This window comes from Eurosta solidaginis, chromosome 3, assembly GCF_040869045.1.
Source record: "Eurosta solidaginis isolate ZX-2024a chromosome 3, ASM4086904v1, whole genome shotgun sequence".
NCBI lineage: Eukaryota > Metazoa > Arthropoda > Insecta > Diptera > Tephritidae > Eurosta > Eurosta solidaginis.
In genome coordinates, this window is record NC_090321.1 from 105,937,981 (window position 1) to 105,962,416 (window position 24,436).

Below are 24,436 nucleotides of genomic sequence, written 5' to 3' on the forward strand. Positions count from 1 at the left end.
TTACACAGAAGCGACGCTGTTTCCTGAATCAGAGCATGTGATACTGTTTCTGCGAATGTTGGCTTTGAGTTTGCGTATGTAGCTCGCTTTGTTTCGACGTCCCATATGCCATTTATAAAGCTCTAAATGTTTACCCTTTCAGTGTATTCCACGATTGCGTCCGCATTCGTTAAATGTTATAGCCTTTCAACATCCGACGCAAACTCTTGCAATGTTTCACCAGGCCTCTGGAAGCGGTTCAGTAACTCCATTTGGTATATCTGTTTTTTATGCTCGCTTCCATAACGTCTCCCGACAGCGGCCATCAATGCTTCATAGTTGTTCCGCTCTCCCTCGGAAATGTCTGTAGGATTTCGGCTGCTGGCCTCTTCAATGCTATGAATAGAGCTGCAGCTTTATCTTCAGCATTCCAGTTGTTCACTGCTGCGGTCTTCTCAAACTGTGGCTTAAAGACCTGGAAAGGAACAGAACAGTCAAAGAATGGTGTTTTTACCTTTGGATTACTCATTGAAACTGCTGGGCGATTTAGTTGCAAGTGCTCGATACGTCCTCTCAAAGCATCCACCTCGACCTCGATTTTTTCCTCAAACTATAAAATTTTTGTATCCTGGGCCTCCAGCTTCGATGTTACCCTTATCTCCTGTGCCTCCAGCTGCGAGGTTATGCGGACCTCCTGTGCTTTCAACTACTCAGCCAACTGAGATGTCATATATGTCTTTTGCTCTTACATTTGGGATGCCATATATGCTTTCTGTTCTCCCAGTTGAGTTTCCATCTTGGATGTAATCTGTGTCGAAATTTGTGAAATAAGCGTTTCTTGTGCATTAATTTTTGTCGTTATGAGGTTCTCCTGCGATTCCAGTTGGGATGCCACTGTCGATGTTTGTGCAGATATTGCAGCCAATATTACGCTCAAGTCTGTGCTGGTAACTGCCTGCGATATTTCGTTTTTCTCCTCCAATTTTGTTGTCTCATCGCCATCAAGATGAAATTCATACTCTTCCACGTCAATTCCTTCTAATTCCATTGTCTCTCGTAGTCGTACCTGAAGTTCGAGTTTAATGCCGGTTGTATTCAATCCACGGCTGTCCAACTCCTTCTTCATTTGCTGGATCTTCAATTCTCTTAACTTTGCCATGTCCTTGTTGTCCTCTGGAATTTATTCAACAATTCCTCTTCTGATACCAATTGTAACAAATTTATAGCAATTCCAACTTTCTGCTAACGTTCGAATCACTAAACTGTTGAATAAATAACTCCACTATTCAATAATGCAAAATGGCCTTTATTAGACTATTTTCAAAATAACACTACTATTGCTCGCCAGATAGCGTCTTACATCAAACTGATTGTCGCGCATCTACTGTTGCTGCCTTTTATACTCTGTGATTTCCTCGTTGCACCTTCTAGGCGCTTCCAGAATTTACTTAGTTACTGCTATAAAATTATAACTACAGATGCACGTGTATAGTTTCTCATATGCGCGCGTATTTGTGAGCGACACTTCCAAAATTATAATTGCATACTTTTGGGAGCATCTCAGATAAGATATCTGCATCAGGGATGATAAATGGATTTTTTCATTTTGTACCAAACGAGGAAAAAAAATTTACCAAATCATCCAAAAATGTACCAAAAGTCTTCGGATGTGAATTTGAACCAAACAAGAGCTATATTCTGCTTCTTTATCCAAAAACTGTTTACTAGTCAGGAAACTTTCTAACACAAATTAAAGGTAGTATAACAGGGAAATATGATATATGAAGAAATACTTTTCCAATAAAAATAATAAAAGAACTTTATCGATTAAGCGTACAATTATGTACATATATAAAAACATTTCTTTATTGAGTACCAATAACCAATAAGCAACATAAAATTAATACTTAAAAAAATAACAGCTGCATTTCTCTTCCAATTTTCGTCAAATTCTTTAATCTTATTCTACAAATATGAGGGACGGGATCTACATGCTTTACGCCGACTCCGAAAGGCATCTGCAAAGCTGATGAATTTTCAATGAGAAACTTTTCCTGACAGAAATATACTCGGAGCGTTTGCCAAATGACTGCCGAGGGGCGACCCCGCTTATAGACACTTTTTTCTAATTGAAAATACTTGTATCAAAATTTTTGATGTTGCTTAGCCCGGAAAATGAATTCAGGATCTGCGCTATGGTAGGCGGAGTTAGCCCAAAACATCCTTTTCGGTGAAACTAGGCTTTGCGCGAGACATACAGACAAAAGGGTGACCACTTTAACTATTTGTATTTTTTTTTCAACAGACGCAGCACAACCAGTCCCCAGGGTCCGGGTTAGGTTCGAAGCCTGCCTGGACTAAGTTATTGAAGGACAGTCCCCCCGCAAAGAGCTATTCCTTGGATGCAATTTTTTGAACGATCCGCTGAAAATCTAGCCACGTTACATTGAAATATCTGTCATTGGTCCTGGCTAAAACCCCGAATCACTACAGTGTATAGAACCGGGGAGGTCCGAAATTGCCAAAACGTCGGCTTTCCTAAATACATATCAACAAAACCTTTCGCTAATATCGTACGTTTTATTGTAAACTGCTGTAATCCAAAATTTTCATTTCTGGTGGACCAAGCGAGTGCTCCAAAATTAACCACAATTCATACAAAAAATATTGTCCAATTAACATTGCGATGTCCTAGGACTGGACCATATACTCCAGCTCGGCATTGTGTCAGAGTAATCCATGGAGTACCCAGTATGACACAAGTGGACTACATGATCCAACCATTTTTTCAGGGTACTCCACCAGTGCTCGGTATAAATGATATAATTTTTGAATGTAAGGTGAATCAATACGAAATAAATCAATAGGGGTACTTATTACTTCTGCCTAGAAATCATAGGAAACATAGAAAGTTTTTCATTTCACTGTCCAAAGTTTTCCACGCGCAACAACAAAATATATTTGCCAAAATTGTCTACGGTTTCTACATTTTCTATTCAAACCCATGTATATTTGAATATAAAATTTATAAATGTGTAGCGACCGAAACAGCACATTTTACGTTTATCGCCAGATGGTAACCTCATTAATTAGAAATCAATTGGCATTACTGTTTTGACACTTTCTCTTGTAATTGTAATTCGTAATTTGAATTGGACAGAAAAACATCCACTCAGAATTTATCCTTTGTTCAATAAAGTAGTGTATAAGTTAAAAGTTGTTCTATTTATTCATATTGGTTCACTATACACTACAACTGGTGACCCCGTAAAAGAATACAAAATGCCTAACGAACAAGAGGAAGAATTTCAAGATGCAATCGCTTTGTCACAACTCTCCTTCAAGCCACTACCGTTATGGAAACCTGATCCTAGACTTGGGTTGCATTGTGGTGCGCATTTGCATCCGCGCCTATGACAAACCGGCCTTTGTGCCCTTTGTCGTGTACTAGCCTATTGCACTCCATCGGTGGTACCTCCGCAGTATGGGCCATGTAGCAGGATGTCAGGATAAATGCCTGCTTATTCTTTTGCTCAATGGCCACCACTACGAGGTCCTCAGTAGCGTAATTAGGCAGCATATATGAATGCAGCTGTTTCCTTACCATGATTGCAGCTCGCCCCGTCCTTCCGTTTGCGCGTAGTAAATGCCAAATCCGCGCATGCTGAGTCCAGAAACCTTCCCTCCCGATTAGAACCACGGCTCCTGGATCAGCGCCACGTCAAGCGAACCCCCCCCCCCTCAAGCGATAGGAGGAGTTCGCTCGACGCCACTTTACTGTGCTGGAGGTTTATCTGTAAGATTGGCAGCACCGTTGGACTGTTTGTCACCCTCCAGCACCTTCGTCGTGAAGACTTCGTCCTCCCAATGCCCTTTTTTTCCTTTGTCTCTACACGCTAACCGCGCTTCGAGGAATGTATTATTTTAACTTTGTGGTTACAATCTTATATTACTGTATGATAACTTTTTACAATATTGGTATTGTGATGAATATTAATGACACTAAGTGATACTCACATCACTAGTCTGATGCTAAGTAAATGAAGCCATAACAACAATAAAGCAGACAGTCACTTGTATCTATATAAACGATTCAATCATTATGTCTACACATATGAACGTACACGCAGCGGAGAACAGACGCAAAAACACATGCATACACGTTATCCGAGATGCTCCCAAAAGCAGGCAATTATCCGTGGAAGTGTCACTCACATATACGCGCGCATATGAGAAGCCATACACGTGCATCTGTAGTTATAATTTTATAGCAGTAACTAAGTAAATTCTGGAAACGCCTAGAAGTATGGAACGAGGAAATCGAACAGTATAAGAGAGCACAATCTGAGCACTCAGACTGAGTTTGATTTAAGCACGCTATCTGTCGAGTAATAGAAGTATTATTTTGAAAGTAGTCTAATAAAGACCATTTTGCATTATCGAATATTGGAGTTATTTATTCAACAGTTTAGTGGTTCGAACGTTATCAGAAAGTTGCAAATAAGCAGAATTGCAGTAAATTCGTTACAATTGGTGCCAGAAGAGGAATTGTTGAATAAATTCCAGAGGAAAACAAGGACATGGCAAAGTTAAGTGAGTTGAAGATCCAGCAACTGAAGAAGGAGTTGGAGAGCCGTGGATTGAATACAATCGGCGTTAAACTCGAACTTCAGGCACGACTACGAGAAGCAATGGAATTAGAAGGAATTTACGTGAAAGAGTGTGTCTTTCATTTTGATGGCGATGAGGCAACAAAATTAGAGGAGAAAAATAAAACACCGCAGACATGGGCGAACAGACCTGAACATAATATTGGCTGCAATATCGGCACAAATGTCCGAAATGTCATCACAAATATCCACCAACATGTCATCGCAACTGGAAACAGAAAACATATATGACATCTCAGTTGGCTGAGCAGTTGAAAGCACAGTAGGCCCGCATGTCATCGCAGCTGGAGGCACAGAAGATAAGGGTATCATCGAAGCTGGAGGCCCAGGATACAAAAATTGTACAGTTTGAGGAAAAAATCGAGGCCGGGGTGGATGCTTTGAGAGGACGTAACGAGCAGTTGCAAATAAATCGCCCAGCAGTTTCAACGAGAAATTCAAAGGTAAAAACACCATCCTTTGACGGTTCTGTTCCTTTCCAGGTCTTAAGTTACAATTTGAGAAGACCGCAACAGTGAACAACTGGAATGCTGAAGATAAAGTTGCTGCATTGTTCGTGGCTTTAAAAGGACCAGCTGCTGAGATATTACAGACCATCTCAGAGCACGAACGTAACAGCTATGAAGCATTGATGGCTGCTGTAGAACGGCGATACGGAAGCGAACACAGGAAACAGATATATCAAATAGAATTGCAAAACCGTTACCATAAAGCTAATGAGACTTTGCAAAAGTTTGCTTCGGATGTTGAAAGGTTGGCACATTTGGCTAATGCGGACGCACCCGTGGAATACACCAAGAGGGTAAAAATCCAGAGCTTCATAAATGGCATACGAGATGTGGAAACGAAACGAGCTACATATGCCAATCCAAAGCTAATATTTGCTGAAACGGTATCGCATGCACTGACTCAGGAAACCGCTTCGCTTTTGTGTAAGCCAGTTTTCAAAGCACGTCGCGTGGAAGTGGAAAGGCCAGACTGGGTAGACGCAATTTTAGAAGCTCTAAAAGGAACGCAACAGAAGAATAATGGTGCAATCATATGTTTCGAGTGCGGAAATCCAGGTCACATTGCTCGTCATTGCAGCACCTGGTAGTTCCAAATTGAGTGGCCGTAAACGCAAAGCTGGAGAAGATAAGCAAGAGCGAGTCAGATGTAAAGATCAAAAACTTGTCCCAACTATTGAATGTCCTGTGATATCTGTCTCGCAAATTGGAAGAAAATCAAGCAGTCTTACCGTCAGAGGGAATCTCGATGCCAAGGAGCGTGTACTGACTGTAGACACGGGCGCATCTTATTCCTTAATCCGATCTGACTTGGTAACAGGACAGTAAAACTGTTACCTGGAGCAAGGTTCCGTACGGTCACAGGCGAGTATAACTAAGTCCAGGGAGAAGTGATATGTGAAGTCCTAATTGGGAAAGTCATGGTTCTACACAAATTCATTGTGGCGGAGATTGTTGATGAAGTCATATTGGGAGTGGACTTCTTAGTTGACCATGACATCAGGATCGACATGCAAAGAAGGAATATGCGCTATAAGAACCAGGATATACCACTTAACTTTAGTTTGGAGAAAGGGTTCAGCCACGAAAGGGTTCAAAGACCACGAAAGTCAAAGGTAAAGGTTGGTGGATGGAATGGGACAAATAAAGCGAAATCAAAATTACATGCGAGAGAAACACTGGCATTGAGAAAACCAAATGGACGCACGAAAACGAAGGAAGGAATTTCCTAGAAGGAATGCGAGGGTAGTTTGAAGCCAGGGCCCACTACTGTTGTGAAACGTGGGAACGATACTGATTATGCGAAGCCAATCCGTCAAGCGCAAGCTCTGCGAAGTAGTTCATTGGCCAGAACAGAGTGTGAGGGTATGGCCCAGGGTAATGAATAGTAGGATGAAATACAGGTACAACAAGAACTATAATTCGGAAGGTTTCTTGGAGGGAGATTTGGTACTACTATACAACCCTCACCGGCGGAAACGTGTTCCATCCAAAATTCGGTGCAGTTGGGAAGTCCCGTACAAAGTTGTGAAGAGGATCAGTGATGTCATTTACCACATACAAACAATTGGGAAACCACGAAATAGAAGGGTGATTCATTTGGAGAGGCTAGCAGCAGTTAGATCGAGAGATTTGTCTGATCGGGACGATCAGACTTAGGTGGAGGGCAGTGTGATGAATATTTATTTATTTTTATTTATTTATTTATTCGAGTCTTTGAATTTATAGATTCTTACTTAATCCTAAGAAAAATAGGATCTTAGATTGTTAATTAAGGCAGCGTAAGGAAAAGTATAGTCAGCACCTGAGGAGATAAAAAACATATTCAGATCAGCACAAGCCATAGAAATGGGAGCATTTATACCATAAATAGCTCTAGAAAACCCAATTTTTAAGGGTTCAAACTGTCGGAGGTTTCTGCATGGTACATTAAACTGAATTTTATCAAGAAGTGACGGACAATCAACGGTCCCTGAAATTACGCCAATGACAATTGAGCAAGATAGAATGGATCGTCTATTTGCAAGCGTGTTTAGATCAATTAAAAGGCATCGAGATTTATATGAAGGCATTGGCTCAGAGAAGTTTAAAGATCGAAGAGCAAATCGTAAAAAAACTTTCTGAAAACGCTCAAGCCGATTAGAGATGCCAATTTGGTAGGGTCTCCATATGACAGCCGCATACTCCAACTTCGACCTGACAAAGGCACAATATAGTGACTTCATAGTGTAGGGACTGGTGAATGCGGGAAAATTACGTCGTATGAACGCAAACATTGCGTAAGATCGAGTTATGACATAGTTTACATGCGTAGAGAAATTAAATTTTGTGTCAAAATACACCCCTAGGTCTTTGATTTCTTCAACAGATTGCAATGTATAGCCAGCGATACGATAGCAAGTACGAAGGGTATTAACTGATTTTGAAAAAGTCACATGAAAGCATTTTTTAATGTTTAACGATAAACGATTTAAACTACACCAGTTTTCGACATTATTAAGGTCTGACTGCAGACGTTCAGAGCCAACAGAACTATTTATAACAGCAAACACTTTTAGATCATCCGCATACAGCAGATATTCCGCAAACGAGAAGCATGAGCCAATGTCGTTTATAAAAAGTATAAACAAGAGAGGTCCTAGATGCTACCTTGTAGGACTCCTGAGGATGCAATGAAGGGACGGGATGTGGTATTATCAACGTCTACGACACAGCGCCTGTTGGATAAGTAAGACTTAATCCACATCAAAAAAGTAGAGTGAAAACCCAAAGCAGCCAGCTTCAATAAAAGTATTCTGTGAGAAACTTTGTCGAATGCCTTCGAGAAGTCAGTATAAATTGTATCAACTTGAAATCTATTCTGAAAAAATGTGCTGTAAACATCTATCAGCCGCTAACAGATTTATTTAATTTATCTTTAATTTATGGCGTTTTCCCAACAATATGGAAGGAATCTTTTCTTATTCCGCTTCATAAAAATGGAAGCAGGTCTTCAATAGAAAACTACCGGGGCATAGCAAAGTTATCCGCTATCCCAAAGTTATTTGAGGCTATTGTTACCTACCACCTAACATTCTCTATTTCCCCCATAATTGCAAGCTCGCAGCATGGGTTCTGTAAGGGCAAATCACCTATCACCAAATTACTACAATGTACCACCCACATTTCTAATGGATTTAGAAAAGGCCTTCACACTGATGTAATTTACACCGATTTCAGTAAAGCTTTCGACAAAGTATCACACCCATTACTTATTCATAAGCTCAGTCAACTCGGTTTTCAACCCCGTCTTATATGTTGGATTTCTTCGTATCTTGGTTATCGTACGCAAAAAGTAATCTTTAAAAATACACTTTCTGGGGTCATCAATGTGTCTTCTGGTGTTCCTCAGGGCAGCCATCTTGGTCCGATTCTGTTCTTGTTGTTCATAAACGATATATCTGGTACAATTAAATACTCAAAAATCTTGATGTACGCAGACGATGTAAAACTTTTCAAATCATGTGCCTCGGTTGAGGAACATTCCTTGCTTCAAATGGATTTAAATCACTTGGTTACCTGGTGCAATGTAAATTATATGCCGCTCAATCTCAAAAAATGTAAATTCATGTGTTTTTCTCGGAGAGTTTCGCCACCAGCTTCATATACAATTAACAACTATAGTCTAGAAACTGTAAATAATTTTATTGACTTGGGAGTCATGATGGATTCCAAACTTAGTTTCAATCTTCATATTAATGCTACAGTGAATAAAGGCAAAGGTGTTTTTGCATTTGTTAAACGGTGGTCAAAAGAATTTAACGACCCTTACATAACTAAAGCACTTTTTACAACATTAGTTAGGCCAATATTAGAATACGGCTCGATAATTTGGAATCCGCGTTATCAAGTCCATGCAGACAGTCTCGAATCAATACAAAAACAATTTTTACTATTTGCCTTAAGAAATTTCCAATGGGACTCTTTATCTAATCTTCCACCTTATACTAATCGATTAAAGCTTATCAATCTTCCAACTCTTGCTAGTCGAATGGAAATGCTTGGTGTAATATTTATGACAAAACTTTGAAATGGATCAATTTCGAGCCCATTCCTTCTGAATGAAGTGAACTTTTGCGTTCCCTCTCGGACATCGAGACACTTCAAACCTCTTCTGCTGAAACAATGTAGAACGAATTTCGAACAAAATGAACCTTTTCGGCGTTTATGCCAAGATTATAACTCTCACTCAAACACATTTGATAGCTCGGACTCCCTTTTTTCTATAAAAAAGATTGTTCTCACCTCTCTAAATTAATGTATAATACGTTTGCTTCTGTTCTCTTTAAGTATTACGCTTGGCTGATGAAATTTCTTCTGTAGCTGAGCAGTCTCAGATCGTGACGCTTGACAAACCGCTGCCCATCAAAGACTCGGCAAAATAAAAAATAAAAAAAAAATAAAAAGTTATTATATATATATATAAATCGATCGCGTGAACAGGATTAGCCTGGTTTCATTGGGCCACTTGAGGGCAGCGCGCTGCCACAACGTCCATTAAAAAAAAAAAAAAAAAAACAAGAAGAAATGCAGTATTCACTAAACACTGTTAGGTTGCTTGCAGTTGAGCGATTTGGTACGAAACCGTGTTGGTTGATAGTGATTAAACTTTTAACCGCAAAATACAATTTGTCATTGACAATAATTTCAAAAAGTTTGGACACCGAAGATAGCTTCGAAATCGGTCTATCGTTTTTATTGCCGCTCTTAAATATAGGTGAAACCGTTGTCAATTTCCAGTCATCCACAAAAAGACCAGCGGCCAGAGAATTGTTGAAAATGATTGTGAGTGGCATTGCCAAACACAGACAGCTTTTTAGCAAAATGACCGAGAGGCCATCAGAGTCAGTCTTAGTTGACGGCTTAAGTTTCTTTATGCCGTTTATAACATCCGAAACGGATACACGCAGAGACCCGAAGTTAATAGAAAAATCCTTCGTGGAAGGAAAACTTGAATCAGAGAGTAAATCGGATTCAAAGTTGGAGCAAAAAAAATCAGCAAATAAATTAGCGGAATCTGCAGCACTATTAGCAAATATGCTATCGTAGAATACATTATTTGGAACTGTCGAAGAAGCCCTTTTAGATTTTATGAAGCCCCAAAAAGCTTTCGAGTTAGAAACTATATTTTTCTCAAAACTTAAAATGTAGTTTCTATACAGAAACTTATTCAAACAGTTGAACTCCTTGAAATAGTATTGAAATTTAGAGGGGTGTACTGGATTCCCAGTTTTTTTGTACAGCTTCCCAAATTTGTTTTTTAGATTCCTCAAATACATTAACCGCTTGGAATGACAGGGTGTCTTGTATGGTTTTATTTTTAAAATAGGTGCAGCATGCACTCATAAACCTTATTTTTAAAAGATGAATAACATGATGTAACATCTTTGCCAGAGAAAGCATCGTACCAATCAATGCTTGACAAAATTTCATTTAAAGTAGATGGGTCACAAGCGCTATAGTTAAATTTTATACCAGCCTCAGGAGCAACGTCGGTAAATTCATAAAATTCCAACTCTAGAGAAATAGGAACATGATGTTTATCGGCTTGCGAGATTGGTGTGATGCATTCCGACAAAGTGTAATGAATATTATTAGAAATGAATACTAAATCTAGAATCATATTTAAACAGTTATAGAAATGATTAATTTGAACTAATTCAGTACTTAAAATATTATATATAAGGTGAATTTCGGCTGAAGAGTTGACATTAGTGGCCATAAGTGCACCCGTGCTATCAATTCGGGACCAATTTAAATGGCATAAATTAAAATCCCCGAGGACACAAAGATGGTTGTCACCAACAATATTTGATGCCAATGAAACAACATTGTCAGCATATGCAAAGTATAAACCATCTGCACTATTCCGTGGAATATACGAGGCGCATACATACAATATATCAGACGAACCATGCACACGTACGCAAAGCTGGTCAATGATTGTGTCCTAGTTGGTTAGTGTTACCAATACGGCGCGGTATTTCCTCCGAACAGCAATAAGAACGCCAACCCTTGGAGGCAACCAGTTTCAACAGGATCACGGTCTTTAGGAAAAACGTCATAAAGATTATGATCAAAAATTTCGCTATCAAAGAAGTTATCATTTAGCCAAGATTGAACAAACACGAATATATCATAATCTAGGTCAGAGCTACATATACTTATATACAGCCGAAAATTGGTTCCGAAAGCCAGACATATTTTGAAAATATATTTTTAAGCATTTTTTAGCCGAATTTGATACAGCTACATTATGAGGAAGCGTCCTGGTTCGCACGAAAGGAACGAAAAGGTCGTACTGTGACATTAGCTGGCCAGAGTTCTGATTTTAAAACAGTGTCAGAAACTGCAACAGGAACGCCAAGCTTGAAATTAACCCCTTTAAGGGTTTTTGGCTCAACGCCTTTTTTGACCAATTTGTAGCAAGTTAGTTGACTTTTATCAACAGCAGCATGTAGGGCAACGTAATCTATGATGTTTTTTTCGGTTACAGTGTGCAAAAATGATGATAAATGAAACCATTCAATTCGCCTCACGGCGTCACGTCGCACAACATCCAAATCTTAATTTAAGCTTGTACCAACAACAATTTTTTGCATTTGTTTATTTTGCGTGATCGCCTTATTTGACTGAGTGTTCTTCTTCTTATTTTTGCTTCTGCGTTTGTCCACAGTGATCCACTCAGAATTGCCTTCTGATGTAGATGCTTCCACTGGGATGACGTCAACAGTATCATTATTATCATAAGCAGATACCAAAACATTGCTATTGTCAACATAGCTAATGGTAGCATCAGTTATAGCAGGTTGAGACTGAGCATTCATTATTGAGAGACTCTCATTGCATTTGCTTTGGGTATTGTTCGTAGCATTAACTAAATTATTACTGTATTGACTATTATTGTCAGTTTGAGCAGTTACGGAAGCACTCAAACACGAATTATTATTGGTCGGGCCAACAACAACCTCAATGGTAGCATTTGAACTAGCTACACGAGAATCTTTTATCAACGATTTCTCAGCATCAGCATTATCCAACTCATCACAAGAGCAAAAGCGCGAATCTAACAACGGCAGATTTGATTTAATGAGGGCAAAGTAAGCTCTCAATTCTTTGATGCCATTAGCAACAACACTGCCACTGTCACCAACCAATTTTTTCACAGAGAGCAATTCTGCATGCAAGTCATTGACCTGAGCACGGAGACATTTGCATTCATCGAGTGCCAAATCAAGCAAAGATGAAAACTTAGCATTATCAGCTTTTAATTCAGCAAACTCACTCAAAAGTGATTTAAAATCTAACTCGATAGCACCACCACTGCATGTTTTGTCAAATGAGCCATTGTCAGCGATCGAATGAGTATAATTTCCGGACATTGTGTTTATCGAGAAAGGGGGCAAGCGAAGGGAGTTACGACGCGCCCTATCACAAGTTGCACAATAGAAAGCAATGCTTGATTTACTTAGGTAGTCAAGATCAGTAGGAGGAACATTAACACAGGAAAGATGAAAAAATTCACTGCAGCTAGCACACTGGATCTTAGGTTGATTGCGGTCAACCCTCTGCCCACAACTACAAGGCATTTTAATGATAAAACAAAACGAATGGAGATAAAAGTTTCTCTCTCGCACAGATTATTAAAAACAAAAAAAATCTTTAAAACTTTAATGCGAGCACTTAGCAAACACTTCCGAACAGCGCGACAGTCCGACGGTATTTATATTAGTGACACTAAGTGATACATCACTAGTCTGATGCTAAGTAAATGAAGCCACAACAACAATAGAACAGGCAGTCATTTGTATCTACATAAACGAATCAATCATTATGTCTACACCGTGGTACAATTACCATGTAGAAGCAGAAGTGAAAATGCAACCCTTCTGTGTATTTTGTTGTTGCCGATCATCCGTAAACTGTCAATCGTTCTTTCAATTTCTTCTGTCAAAATTGATAGAAGAAAAACATGTCACATGTAATTTTCGTCAACAAAACCAAAACAAAAAAAGAAAAAAGTTGGTTTACTGATGAAGCTGGAGGAAAAAGGCATTTTTAACGGAAAATAAAGGTAATTAGCTGATTTTTAAATGATATATAATTAATTTATTGTTATTTTTTATTTACATATAGCAGCTGAATCATTTCTTCAACGTTTACAGCGCATCTACTCTTGGTAATTCTATACGACAGCTTCACACTGATAATACGCTTCAAAAAATATCGAGAGAGGTGTTAAAGACGTGCATTGACCTCGACAACAATAATCCGAAGGCGGAGGTCAAATATTTTGTGTTTTTCAAGAGATATTTGCAAAAGAATTGTGATGATTTTGTGTACCCAAAAAAAAAATTGTGAACATAAGTGTTTTGCGCGGATATAGTTTTACAGCCCTATTCTGTGCACTTGACAAATTGTCAATAAGTTGACAAGTAATCAAGATTTTTATCAAGTTGAGAAATATTTCTATTCTGTGCATAACTTGACAACTATAAAAAGCTCTACGACCTGTGCTTTTCACCATACTGTGGTGACCAAAATAAAGTAAACAGAAATCAGCTGTTTAGTGGAACAATCGCGAAATGGAATACAAGTAACGGCCCTATTCTGTGCACTTGACAAATTGTCAATAACTTCACAAGTAATCAAGATTTTTATCAAGTTGACAAATATTTCTATTCTGTGCATAACTTGACAACTCTAAAAAGCTCTACGACCTGTGCTTTTCACCATATTGTGGTTACCTAAAGCTGTTTAGTGCAACAATCGCGAAATGGAATAAACCTAAGAATTAAATATTGTTCATTATTTTTTGTAACAAATATTTTAAAATCATGGTTTTTTCAAGGAAATCAAAAGTGGAACGTGCTACGCATGAGCAATTGGAGCGATATGTCTCATTTTATGTTGCTAACCCCGAAATGGGAATAGGAAAAAATAATCCGCATGTTTTTTTCGGGGTCATTTCGGCATGGCTTTGCAGATTCCCTCGGGGCATTTGGGGGACATTCTGGAATGATTTTGGGGACACCCTCGGGTCATTTAGGGGACATTCTGGGATAGTTTTGGGGACTCTCTCGGGTAATTTGGGGGACATTCCGGGATGTCTCTGGGGACTCCCTAGGGTCCTCCTGGGGTCTTTTGGGGGCCATTCTGGGATGGTATTGGGGACTCTCTCGAGGTCATTTGGGGGACATTCTGGGATGGTTTTGGGAACTCCCTCGGGGTTATTTGGGGGACATTCGGGAATGGTTTTGTGGACTCTCTCGGGGTCATTTGGGGGACATTCCGGGATATTTTTGGGGATTCCCGCAGGGTCATTTTGGGGGTCCATGGGGGGATGGTTGGGATGACCACTAAATAACGCCGGGACGACCCGATGGAGTCCCCAAAACCATCCCAGAATGTCCCCCAAACGACCCCGGGAGGACCCGGGGGAGTCCCCAAAGACATCCCGGATTGTCCCCCAAATGACCCAGGGATGGCCCGATGGATTCCCCAAAACCATCCCAGAATGACCCCCAAATGACCCCGAGGGAGTCCCCAAAACCATCCCGGAATGTCCCCCAAATGACCCAGGGAGGACCTGATGGAGTCCCCAAAACCATCCCGGAATTTCCCCCAATGACCCCGAGAGAGTTCCCAAAAAGATCCCAGAACGACCCCTAATGACCCCGGGAGGACACCGAGGGTGTCTCAAACACCATCCAGAAATTACCCCCAAAAAACGTAGGAGGATCTTCCCACAATAATAGCAAAAGTAATAAATGTTCTTAAGAAATACACTTTTTATGAACAATTAGAACGCACATACGAGCGCTGCCCCCGTCATGATATAAAAGTCGTGCTTGGTGACTTTAACGCCAGGGTGGGCAAAGAAGGTGTTTTTGGCGCTACAGTCGGAAAGTTCAGCCTACACAATGAAACTTCTCCTAACGGACTGAGGCTGATTGACTTTGCCGGTGCTCGAAACATGATCATATCAAGCACGAGGTTCATGCATAAAAAGATACATCAAGCTACATGGCTGTCTCCTGATCGAAATACTCGCAATCAGATCGATCACGTTGTGATAGACGGACGGCATGCCTCCAGTGCAGCAGCTTCTTAGCAAAATATGGGCGGACGAAAGCATGCCCGACGGTTGGAATCTAAGTGTTCTTTGCCCAGTCCACAAGAAGGGGGATACTGCAAAATGCACCAACTATCGTGGTGGTCCTTTCAAGTGTATTGTGCGAAAGATTGAAGCCCACCGTGAACCGGCTGATTGGACCTTATCAGTGCGGCTTCAGACCTGGTAAATCTACCATCGACCAGATTTTCACAATGCGCCAAATCTTGGAAAAAACCCGTGAAAAGAGAATCGACACACATCACGTCTTCGTCGACTTTAAAGCCGCCTTCGACAGCACGAAAAGGAGCTGCCTATATGCCGCTATGTCTGAATTTGGTTTCCCCGCAAAACTTATACGGCTGTGCAAAATGACGTTGAGCAACACCATCAGCTCAGTCAGAATTGGGAAGGACCTCTCCGAGCCGTTCGAAACTAAACGAGGTTTCAGACAGGGTGACCCCCTATCGTGCGATTTCTTTAATTTGATGCTGGAGAAAATTATACTAGCTGCAGAACTTAACCGCACTGGAACAATATACTATAAAAGCGTGCAATTACTGGCATATGCTGATGACATTGATATCATCGGTCTAAACACCCGCGCTGTTAGTTCTGCTTACTCCAAGCTGGAAAAAGAAGCGGTAAAGATGGGTTTGATGGTGAATGAGGACAAAACGAAGTACCTGCTGCCATCGAGCAAAGAGTCAGCGCATATGCGCCTTGGCAACCACGCTACTGTTGGCAGCCATAATTTCGAAATAGTAAAAGACTTCGTTTATTTGGGAACCAGCATCAACACTAGCAACAACATCAGCACTGAAATCCAGCGAAGAATCAATCTTGCCAATAAATGCTACTTTTGACTAGGTAGGCAATTGAAAAGTAAAGTCCTCTCTCGTCGAACGAAAATCATACTCTACAAGTCACTTATCGTACCCGTCCTGCTATATGGGGCAGAAGCATGGACCATGACAACAGCAGATGAAGCGGCTTTGGGAGTGTTCGAGAGAAAAGTTCTTCGAAAGATTTATGGACCGCTACGCGTTGGCGATGGCGAGTACCGAAGAAGATTTAATGATGAGCTGTACGAGCTATACGCAGACATCAACATAGTCCAGCGAATTAAAACGCAGCGGCTGCGCTGGCTAGGCCATGTTATGCGAATGAAAGATGATGCTCCGGCCAAGAAAGTGTTTCTATCGGAACCCGCCTATGGAAGCAGAGGTAGAGGGCGGCCCCCACTCCGTTGGAAGGACCAGGTGGAAAACGATTTAAACTCCCTTGGTGTGACCAATTGGCGCCGGTTGGCGGAGCGAAGGAGCGACTGGCGCGCCTTGTTGGACGGCCATAACCGTTTAGACGGTTAAGCGCCAATTAAGTAAGTAAGTAATAAATGTTCTTCCATTTTCTCTCGATCGCACAATAACAGAATTCTAATCTAAATTTATCCGTATAAATTAAATTATCAAGAGCGTTTGATTTAGTAATTACTTGATAAATTTGTGAGGACCCAAATCCACCGGCTTTGGAGCCCACACATTCGAACCTACAAATATTTATCAAAACTCATTAAAACGTGTATAAATCCTACTTGAATTACAATGAATTTATACATATAGCATGTAAAATGTACAAAACTGAATTATATGAATTAAATTTACACATACAAAATAATCATTTTTGAATTACCCTAATATACATGCAAACATTCATGACAACATCTAATTTCTTCGTTTAAATAATTGTCTCTGCCCGCATACGGTAAATATTTTGGTTGAACATTATAATTTCCACAGATAACCCATAACCGGCTGGAATTTTAGATAATGCTGGGAATACAGCAATGTAATAAGCAACACACATAAGCCCCCATTGCAAGAACACCAAAAACATACAAACATACGTATACCAAGCCATTGCGACCAAGCACAGCAGTCATTAAGGCGAACCGTCGGGGCGGACATCGCACAAAGAGAAACGAAAAAATGCAATGTACTAGGAAGCGGTCACGTTAGCATACCAACAACACAGCGTGGGTACTAGACACAAGTTACCTACGAAGGACAACCAACTCGTCGACAACAACAAGACCCAATAAGCAAGCAGCAGAGGGAAAACAAAAATAACTATGCTAGCTAACTGGAGATACGTACCAACGAACTCACATGTTAGGGGGGGCAGTACAAGAGGCATTTTTACATACGCAATTTGGAGATAAATACTTATAATGCGATATATGGGTAGAATAATAAAGTTAAATGTGAGATAACTTAAGTAAATACATATAATAAGTAAAATTTATTGTTGCAGGATAACTGTCCACCTGCGCGTGGACAAGTATAAAAGGGCGACAAATTTCGCGAATTGAGACAGTAGCCAGCTAGGTATAGTAGCCTGCTAACGCCTTGTTTAGCGGTGAATGGGACTCCTGGGATTTTTCCATCTCACGAGTTCTTTATTTTAGCAACTTTGGGGGTTTTTCCAACCCCATCGTTAGAGGGATTGTGGTGGTTTTTCCACCTCCGCAACCTTCAGAAAGAGCAGGGTATTCTTAAGCTATATATTCGGTGGGGGTTTTACCAACTCCACCGACTGGGAGGAAGTGGTGGTTCTCCACCTCCGCTTTCTTTACGAAGTAGTCTGAGATTTTTAGTTTAAGCGTAGTTCCGGTGGGGGTTTTCCCGACCCCATCGGCGTAGAACCGACGGTGGTTTCCCACCTCCGTCGCCATAGCTTTAAGGGTAGTTTGAATATTTTGGAATAAAGAGTTTATAACGTTTCTTTTTTTAACAACAATACGGGATCTTTCTCTTTAAAAGGAGACGATAGGGATTCTTCTCTAATTCCATAGGGATCCTGGACGGACTGAGCATACCCCTGCGCAAGGAAAAGTCCGTCACAAATGGCGCCCGAGCAGGGACTCAGAATACATAGACTCATGGTAAACAAGTAACAACACGAGGATAACCACACAGAGGATTTCGAGACACAAACCACAGAGGATTTCGAGATACAAAACATCCACAGGTAAGGCACGGAGAGAAAGCAAAATAGCTAGCAGGCATGGTGAAGGTAACTTGGGTGTATTACCTCAATCGTGAGGAACTTCTCAAATACGCATCCGAGTTTTGGCTGGAGGACAGCGGAACGGTGGAAGAGCTACGCAAGCGCCTAGCAGGCTTCATCCAGACGAAAGGTACCGACACAAGATTCCAGGAACGATTCACAGAATTAGCCCTACAGCACGTCCGACCAGTAATCACGGTAAGACCACCAACTCCGATAGAAAACGCCGAGCAAACATCGCCAGGCGGCAACACACAGGAAAATGTCAACGAAACAACCAGGCACGAAGAGGGGTCACGAACACCGCCATACGCGATGTACCAACCAGCATCACAAACAAATATAATAGACCGAGTACGTAAGTGGGGTCTGAAATATGACGGTGGTAAGGACCCGCTATGTTTTATTGAACGGGTGGAGGAGCTGGCCGACAGTTACGAAGTTGGTCGCGATTCCATCCCACGAGCGCTACCTGAGTTGCTGAAGGACAAGGCCTTGGTGTGGTACCGGAACAACAACAGGCAGTGGCAAGAGTGGGAAGCCTTCAAGAAGGACTTTCTAAAATTTTTCCTCAGCTCGAGGTATTTCGAGAAGCTAGATGACGAGATCCGTCAGCGTACGCAGCGCGCAGGTGAGCAGTTTAAGGATTACGTTTTATCGTTACAGGCACTCATGCGTCACGCTGCCTACAACGGCGAGCAGAAGCTGAACCGGATTTACAGAAATTGTCGACGAGAGTACCAGCTTTACATCAAACGGGGCGAGTTCACCAGCTTAGAGGAACTGGTAAGCATGGCCGAGGATTACGAGAACATCTTACCGGAGAAAGAACCGCTAAGGCCGGCGGCGAAACCTTTTGTGCCGCGACGGCCAACCGAGCATTATCAATATATACACGAAGATGAGAAGCAAGGAGATCGGAGAACGGAGGCGCAACGACAAGCGAGCACGCCAGAGCATGCGACGACACCACGCCAAGGGCCCATCGATCCACGGAACGCATGCAGGCGATGCGGGGAAAGCGGACACTACGCACATGGGTGTCGAAACGAACGAAGGGATTTCTGCTGGCAGTGTGGCCGAGTAGGTATACTAACGCGTGACTGCTGTCGTGGACAGCAGGAAAACGGGCAGAGACCCCATTGGTATCGAGGGGTGGCGTCTCAACAAACCCAACCTCGTACTCAGTAAGTACATTTAGGCAGACCCAAGGGCGAATCTTGGCTGCAGTAACCCTGGATGGAGAGGAAGTCATGGCGTCAGTAGATACGGGGGCGACACGAAGTTTCATCAGCGAGAAGACAGCGGCGAAAATAGACGCACGGAAGCTCAAGAAGATACATACACGAGTGGTGATGGGCGATGGCAGCACAGCATGGATAGCGGAGGCAGTGGACGCAGAGGTAAAACTGGGGGATCAAATGCATCAGAGTGAGTTGTTAGTTATGCCTGGGTTAGTCGACAGCGTGGTGATCGGGACAGATTATCTGGCAAAGGCTAAATTTGAGCTGAGGTGTGGCAACGAAACAATGACGTTACGAGCAGAAGAGAGAGCGCAGGAGATGGTGACGTGTACAACCATGATGGAGGACGAAGGTAGCGCAAGTATCGAGAAAGACGTGAGGAGTGACGTTGCGGTGAGTACGTTTCTAAAGCGCGAATTACAGATTTTCGAAGAGATGACAGCAGTATCCAACACATGCCACGCATAAGATAGTGATGCGAGATGACCGTCCAATCAAAAAGCGGTATTTCCCTAAGAACCCAAAGATGCAGGAGATCATAAACAAGGAGGTAGACGAGCTAATAGAGAAGGGTTGCATCGAACCATCCCACAGCCCACACAGTGCACCAATAGTTCTAGCCCGGAAGAAGAACGGCAAATGGAGACTCTGCGTTGACTATCGGCAGCTCAACACTCGCTCAGTGCCAGATGCGTACCCACTCCCAAGAATACAGCATATCTTAGATAGGCTACGTAGCGCGCGTTTTATCAGCAGTCTGGACCTCAAAAATGGCTATTGGCAAATCCCGATGGAAGAAGATAGCAAGAAGTATACAGCATTTACCGTGCCCGGCCGAGGGTTGTATCACTGGAAAGTGATGCCGTTCGGTCTACATTCCGCTCCGGCTACTTTTCAGCGAGCACTCGACCGTGTTATTGGCCCAGAGTTGGAACCAAATGCGTTTGCCTACCTGGATGATATCATCATCACCAGCACAACTTTGGAAGAGCATATAAAGCACCTAGGGGAAGTATTTCGGCGGCTACGGAGGGCGAATCTGAAGATCAACCCAGAGAAATGTGAGTTTTTTAAGAAAAGTTTGAAATATCTAGGACACGTCGTCAGCGAGGAAGGAATACACACGGATCCCGACAAAGTTGCGGCTATCAAGGAGCTGACGCCACCACACAACATACGAGAGTTGAGGCGATTTCTGGGGATAGTTTCTTGGTACCGGAGGTTCGTACCCGACTTTTCACAAGTTGCGCACACACTGACGTCAATGTTGAAGAAGGGAAGTAGGTGGAAATGGTCCGAAGAACAACAGGCGGCATTCGAAGCGTTGAAGAATGCACTAATACAAGCACCAGCACTAGCTTGCCCAGATTTTACGAAAAGATTTCGATTACAGACAGACGCGACCGATTATGGTCTCGGAGCAGTTCTCACACAGGGGTTGGATGACGAAGAGCGAGTAATAGCGTATACTAGCCGCCGGCTGAATAAAGCCGAGATGAACTACTCACCAACTGAGAAGGAATGTTTAGCAATCGGGTGGGCAATAAGGAAAATGAGACCGTATTTAGAAGGGTACAATTTCACGGTTATCACCGACCACCTAGCTTTGAAATGGTTGAACGCGATCGAAAGTCCGTCAGGCCGGATCGCTCGATGGGCGCTCGAGTTACAGCAGTATTCGTTCGACGTGCAGTATAGGAAGGGCAAGATGAACGTGGTCGCAGATGCACTGTCGAGGCAGCCACTGGAGGAACAGCTGGGTAGCCTTACGACACATGAAGAAAGTTTGAGTTGCAAGTGGTACACGTCAAAGATGGCTGAAGTAACGAGGACACCAGAGAAGTTTCCCGAATACGTCATAGAGGAAGGAAGACTATACAGACGAATTGGAAGTCAAATGGATGGTGAGGATGCGGTACCGTGGAAGTTATGCGTACCGAAATCGGAGAGGCGAAGAGTGCTTAACGAGATTCACGACACACCAAGCGCGGGGCACATGGGGATACGGAAATCCATCGCGCGTGCAATGATGCGGTATTACTGGCCTGGGATGTTCAGGGACGTACGGAAGTACGTGCAACAATGCCACGCATGCCAAGTCTACAAACCCAGCCAGCAACAAGCTGCAGGTAAGATGCTAACGCAGATTTCAGATGAACCTTTTGCTACCGTTTGTGCAGATTTCGTTGGACCACTCCCTCGTTCGAAGCATGGTAATACGATGGCATTAGTTTTCGTGGATAAATTCTCGAAATGGGTAGAGATCATAGCAATACGGAAGGCGACGACGGAGAATGTGATCAGAGGTATGAGGGAGAGGATTTTGGCCCGATTTGGCGCGCCAAAAATTCTAATCACAGACAATGGAGCACAGTTCACAAGCAGGAATTTCAAGAAGTTTTTACAAGAAGCCGGCATAAAGCACCAGCTAACGGCACCGTATACACCGCAAGAGAACCCGACGGAGAGAGCGAATCGTAACATCAAGAGGATGATAGCACAATTCACTGGGAAGGAGCATAAGACATGGGATGAGTTGTTGCCAGAGATGACACTAGCACTGAATACGAGCGTATGCGAGTCAACAGGCTACAGTCCAGCATTCGTGGTACAGGGTAGGGAACCGAGGATCCCCAACGCCCTCTACGATGAGCAAACACTTGGCACAGGCGAGGAGAAGGTGGCTCTCAGTGAAAAGATGGCGAAAATGCGAGAGGTATATCAGATGGCACGTCGTAGATAACAGCAAGCATCAGCGGAGCAGGCAAGGCATTATAATTTACGTAGGAGACAATGGCAACCGGCGGTGGGCGACTTGGTACTAGTAAAAGAGCATCAGCTGTCCAAAGCAGTGGACAATTTCGCAGCAAAGTTAGCACCAAGATACAGTGGGCCTCATCGTGTAACGAACTTCGTATCGCCCGTAATCGTCGAGCTAGACAAGGTGCATAACGGCAAAAGGAGGACGGCACACATAAGCGAGCTAAAAGCATACCATCAAGCGACAGTCGAAGAAGAAGCAAGTCCAGAAACAGAAAGAAGAGCACGTTCACCCCGCGAACGTGGTAAGTCAAAAGCGCCCCGCCAAGCCGCGAATGGGGGCTTCACCGAAGTCTCCATCGGGGAACAAACGAGACGACCGACGACGATAGCAACAACACGACGCGCGCCATCATCAGCATCGTGTAGTAGAACCTCGAACCAACATTCCACCGAGATATCCACCGAGGAACACACAGAGCAACTGGCCGTAGTAAGAGCAACGCCACGCGCGCCAACATCGCAAACAGTCCAGGTCACGGAAGAAGATCAGACGGATTGCAGCACGGTAGCGACGTGTGGTTCACTAGCACTCGCCAATTCAGGTGCAAATGGTTTCGGAATCGAACGCGTAGACATAATCAACAACCAACAGGTGGTAGACGAAGACCGGAGTGGGTGGCACACAGCACGAGCGCAAGCCCCAACCCTAGACAACGGGATCCTGACGACGATGAACTACGTCAACAACATAGCCAGCCAATGCTATAACCTGGTGACGGAATTCTGCATAACATTTCATTTTAGAACAAGACCCAGATCGCGAGAGATTACCCTATAAATAACGCAAGTATTGACCGCTACGAGAAATTGAATTTTACAATGGTGACAGTTAGTCACATTTCGGCAGGTGAGGAGAGAGCGTGAGGACCCAAATCCATCGGCCTTGGGGCCACACACGCAAAACCACATTTTTTCAAATTTTACAATATTCAAATTTACCGACATAATTTTTTTGAAATACCCTAATGTACATATACGTATAACTTTGAATTTACATTCGTATATTGGTACATCATCATTCCGCAGCAGTAGGACCGGCCTTGTAACGGTAACCCTGCTTACGGCAGGTGAGGGGAGAGTGTGAGGACCCAAATCCACCGGCTTTGGAGCCCACACATTCGAACCTACAAATATTTATCAAAACTCATTAAAACGTGTATAAATCCTACTTGAATTACAATGAATTTATACATATAGCATGTAAAATGTACAAAACTGAATTATATGAATTAAATTTACACATACAAAATAATCATTTTTGAATTACCCTAATATACATGCAAACATTCATGACAACATCTAATTTCTTCGTTTAAATAATTGTCTCTGCCCGCATACGGTAAATATTTTGGTTGAACATTATAATTTCCACAGATAACCCATAACCGGCTGGAATTTTAGATAATGCTGGGAATACAGCAATGCAATAAGCAACACACATAAGCCCCCATTGCAAGAACACCAAAAACATACAAACATACGTATACCAAGCCATTGCGACCAAGCACAGCAGTCATTAAGGCGAACCGTCGGGGCGGACATCGCACAAAGAGAAACGAAAAAATGCAATGTACTAGGAAGCGGTCACGTTAGCATACCAACAACACAGCGTGGGTACTAGACACAAGTTACCTACGAAGGACAACCAACTCGTCGACAACAACAAGACCCAATAAGCAAGCAGCAGAGGGAAAACAAAAATAACTATGCTAGCTAACTGGACATGCGTACCAACGAACTCACATGTTAGGGGGGGGCAGTACAAGAGGCATTTTTACATACGCAATTTGGAGATAAATACTTATAATGCGATATATGGGTAGAATAATACAGTTAAATGTGAGATAACTTAAGTAAATACATATAATAAGTAAAATTTATTGTTGCAGGATAACTGTCCACCTGCGCGTGGACAAGTATAAAAGGGCGACAAATTTCGCGAATTGAGACAGTAGCCAGCTAGGTATAGTAGCCTGCTAACGCCTTGTTTAG

General features: G+C 42.4%; 1 protein-coding gene across 3 annotated transcripts in view; it reads right to left on the reverse strand.

The window, feature by feature from the left end:
* Positions 1–24,436, reverse strand: part of Phk-3 (Pherokine 3) — a 136,797-nt gene that overhangs the window by 79,852 nt on the left and 32,509 nt on the right. The window lies entirely within an intron of this gene.